Consider the following 4,599-nt stretch of genomic DNA (forward strand, 5'->3'; position numbering starts at 1 on the left):
TGCCTTTTATTTTTTAAAAAATAGCAGGAATTAACCCAATTTTCCTGGTATTATTAGCTGGCAGCCTTCTGTTTTTGGTGAACATATGAAGTTAAAGCTACTTACGTTTTTATAAATTGGTCAGTTTATAATTCAGGGAGGTTGATATCGCAAAATTGTCATAGATATTGAAGCATTTGAATTTTTAATATTCATTTTTTAAATGGTCAGGCAAGTGCAGTGCGTAAGAGTAAAATATTCTGGAGATGAAAAAGATCAGAAGTTATTGGAGGACTGATTGCAAGTAGCTCTTTCGTTGTCTGTCTTGGCTATGCTAACACAACAGCAAGGCTTGAAAAGCCTTAAAATAGGTGCTTCACACAGGTTGAACCAGTCGTCCTTCCAGAAGACTCCCAATGGCTGTTTCAAGGGCTTTCCCAGACTCCCTTTACGTATGCATCCATAGGTGTTTCATTTGCGGTCTGTCTGAGCAAAGTCATGCACTAACAAATTGGGAAAGCTCTTGTATTTGAAGATGGAAATTCAGTCCTTTTAAACGGTCTAAGCTGTGTAGGGGGTGAGTTTTATGTCAGCTTCTCTATGTGTAAGTGTGTGTATTTTCTAGAGATTATATCAATTCCAGGGGCCTTCTGTTAGAACTGCAATGACAAAATCTTTACATTTAGATATCTTTCTTAATGACAATCTCCTCGTTACCTGTATTTTTTTTTTTTTAAAATGCAGTTATCAGAAACATACTGTAGTGATCAGCAATTCAAACTGAACCACTTTTAAGGTGTGCTGAATAGGAGAACTGTGCTCCATTTAAGTTGCTTATTTTTTGAAGTACAGTATTCAAGCATTACTTGGTCCTGTTTTAAACAGGGAACAGCAAAACAGCACAATATTCTTCCTACAGTATACAAACAATACCAATGTTTTGCCTAGTTGAGTTAACAAATATTAGGAAAAGAATTTAAGGAAACAATTGTGTAGAAAATTTCTCTTCAACATCCATTGGAGGGAATCCTTATGAGAGGATCATACTGTTTGTCTGAAAGACAGAAGTAGTTCTTGTACCATTTTGGGAAACAGTATATGATGCAGAACTGAATGTCTATCCAAAAGGAATTGCTGTCAACTAATTGGTCTGAAGATGTTTTAACAGGTTGCACATATTTTTTTCAAATAGCATTTCTGGCACAGCATCATTTCCTTTTGATGGCAGTAAAGCATGGGAATTTAACGGATTACATCTTATCAATTAAGCTCAGTGCAGCTACTTTGATTTACTACAATGGGGAACTTTATGGGAATGATATAAAATTGCTTTATGCTGGTTTATAGTGAGAGGAACATGTATAGAATTTTATGTCTGTGAACTTTTGCACTGTGCTTTTTTTAATCACATGATTTGTCAACTTGCCCTTTTAGACAATAAACAAGCCTTTTAAAAATAAACAAAAATGTCAAATTGTTATTTGCACCTATTTATTGGCTCATAAACATTATTTGAAAGATTCAATGGCTAGGAAAACAGCAAATTTGCCTTGAGCAATCATGAAAGGATCCACAAGAATGCAAGGTATATAATTAAAAACAAAACTACAACATTTTAAAATAAAGCGTTGCAAAATAAATGATAGTTTGAATATTAATTCTGGTTTGTGGCTGATCTTAAATTATTTGCAACCCTTTTTTTGTCTAGTCTTATCACAGTAAACATGTTATTTGCATAAATGTTTTATGCTACATACTTTAAGCAATTGTCGAAACACACACACACTGCTTACATTCTGTTTAAAAACATTTGTTCCTGCTCCTTTGTTGGCTGCAGATGAAGAGGAAAGCCTTCAAAGGAGATGAACTTCAATGATAATAGCTCTTTTAATTTTTCTAAAGGAAAAATTAATTTGTTTCAATGTGTAAAACTCATCTAAGTGCACAAAAAGACCTTTAAGTTGATAATGAAATCATTTTTCTCTTACATGTTCATTATGCCTTCTGTAGATTTATCCTTTTGCTTATATTGTAAGCACTTTCTATATATCTGATATTGCAGAATTAAAAGAAAATGGAAGAAAACATTATATACTATCCCATGCCTTCCCCTAAAAAATGAAACTTTATTTCCCTTGATAATATCTTGTCCTATGGATAGATTCTACTGCTCATTAGTAGGACAGTTTCTTTTTATATAAGGAGGCTACTTTCTATATAATGTGGACGCTACAAGCTTCTTACTGTAGCTTGTAAAGTGTAAATGTATGGAATAAAATTATTCAGTGTTTTTCAATGCAGTTGATTTGAGAGTGAAGAATAGTATCAGTTACAAAATCAGTTTTAGAATACCATCCATGCTTCCACAGTTGATGAATATGTTATTTGCTCACTTTTCCTGATTCATCTACATCAGGGGTAGTCAACCTTGGCTCTTTTATGACTCGTGGACTTCAACTCCCAGAATTGAAGTCCACAAGTCATAAAAGAGCCAAGGTTGACTACCCCTGATCTACATGGTGTCACATGGAATACAAATTAGATATAGTAAAATTATTATCATCTAACCACTGTTCTCTCATTCCTTCTTAGTCTACAAAATATGTAGCACCCACTTATAGACCAGGGGTTTATATACATGCTGTACAAAATGTGTACATGGCTATTCTATATGTAATCTCATAGAAAAATTGAGAATCTTCCAATAACTAACTTACTACCAATCAAATACTCAAGTTTTACAAGACGACAGGTTCCATGTGTGTGTGTGTGTGTGTGTTATATACTGTAAAATTCTGGCCATACCTTAATAGTCATAAAGACAATTAAAATATCTATAAAACATTAAATACATGAAAACTGTAAAATATAAAACTAAAAGACTAGCATTAGTTTGGGTTTTATTTATTCAGCCATTTATTACAGCTTGTTTCAATCACCAAGACTCTGAATAGACAGGTGGCCCACAACTACTTTTGTTCTTATATTCTGGACCAGCTAGAATTTAAATGTATTCAAATGAATCTTGTCTGAATTAGGCTTCATTTATTCTATTACCGATACTAATAGATCAATGCTCAGCTGATCCCAAAAAAAGCAAACCCTGCACTTGTGGAAAAATGCTAGGAAGAAAACACAGTATTTTTAAACACAATTTTGAATTATATTTTGTTCACAAGTATTAGCTTTCTGTTATATTCCCATTATATCCCCATTCAGACTTTCTACTTATAAATTGACTTAAAGTGAACCAAGACTGCCATTCTTATCCATATTTATGGACCCATTTAGGTCTCTTGTACTAGAATTCTTTGCTAGAGTGTTCTAAGTGTCAGAATAGTTTTTCTAAACTGTCACATCAATACATTTGAAATGATGATTCAAGGTCTTCTGTATGTTAGAAGCATGAGTAAATCATTAAATCTCTTATAGTGGATTGTTTGGTATTTTGAAATTTTGAAAGTACTGTACTCCGTTACTCCACTAATTCTGCCTGGAGTTCCTTTGATTTTTCCCATCCAAATGTAAGATTATTCCATTTGTTCCTGATGAGATTTATATTTTTGCTTTTTATTCCAGCTGATTAAATTCCTCCTAATCTTGATACATCTGCTAAGGTGTTCATTATCTCTCCATTTTTGTGTCAGCTACAAATGTGATAATCATATTTTCTAACAGCACTGGGCCTAGAATTGACTCTGGGAGTATGTTACTGCCATAATGTATGTTTTTGGGAACTGATGTTCACCCAGTTCTTTATCCTTAATCCAGCCCATGTTTTGCTGTCTTCACTGCTAGGATCAAAAGTGAGAATTCATAGAATGCATTACTGAAGTCAGGGTATATTATGTCCACTGCATTCCACTGGTCAAGTATATTGACCAATTTTATTTAAAAAAATGTTGATTGGGATCCTATGACTATATCTTTAAAGAAACACATTTTGGCATTTGGTTCTGCCTTACTTTTTGTTGCTTAGGTAAAAATTCTATTTCCAGTTGCAGGAAGCAAACTGTTCTAGTTTTTGCTGAATTGTAGGATAAATCTCAGTGATGTAAACTTCAAATATGTTTCAATCAGACACAGCAGAAGTTACCTATTACTCATTAAATTATGTTTTGGTATATACTGTTGTGTCCTGAGCCTGCAAAAGGAGGCTCGGGACGTTGCATTGGTCCCGGGCATTCCAAAGCTGCCCGGGACCAGACAGAGCGGCGCCAGCCTTGTGCGCATGCGCAAGGCGCGAAACGCTCTGTTCCTATTGGTTGACATTGTCCGGGTTTCAAGTCATATAAAAAGGCCTGCGTGCCTTCTTTTTTCATTTGGTTGTTGTGGAAGGGAATAAAGCGTTTGTTTAACATCGCCATGTGTCTCCATTACTCGCTCGCGAACGAAGTACACAACACTGGCGACAAAGGTGGGATTTATTTATTTATTTATTTAATCCCATTTATACCCCGCCCTTCTCCCGAGGGACTCAGGGCGGCTTACAGGTAAATAAAAACAGTACAATACAATAGATATCTCTAAAAGCCAAATTAAAATATATATTAAATAACCTGTATTAAGTTTAATATTATAAAATCCCTTTAAAATCCCTATAAAATCCCCCCCTAGGCC

The sequence above is a fragment of the Protobothrops mucrosquamatus genome, unplaced genomic scaffold (genome assembly GCF_001527695.2).
Source record: "Protobothrops mucrosquamatus isolate PMUCROS unplaced genomic scaffold, P.Mucros_1.0 scaffold638, whole genome shotgun sequence".
Taxonomy (NCBI): domain Eukaryota; kingdom Metazoa; phylum Chordata; class Lepidosauria; order Squamata; family Viperidae; genus Protobothrops; species Protobothrops mucrosquamatus.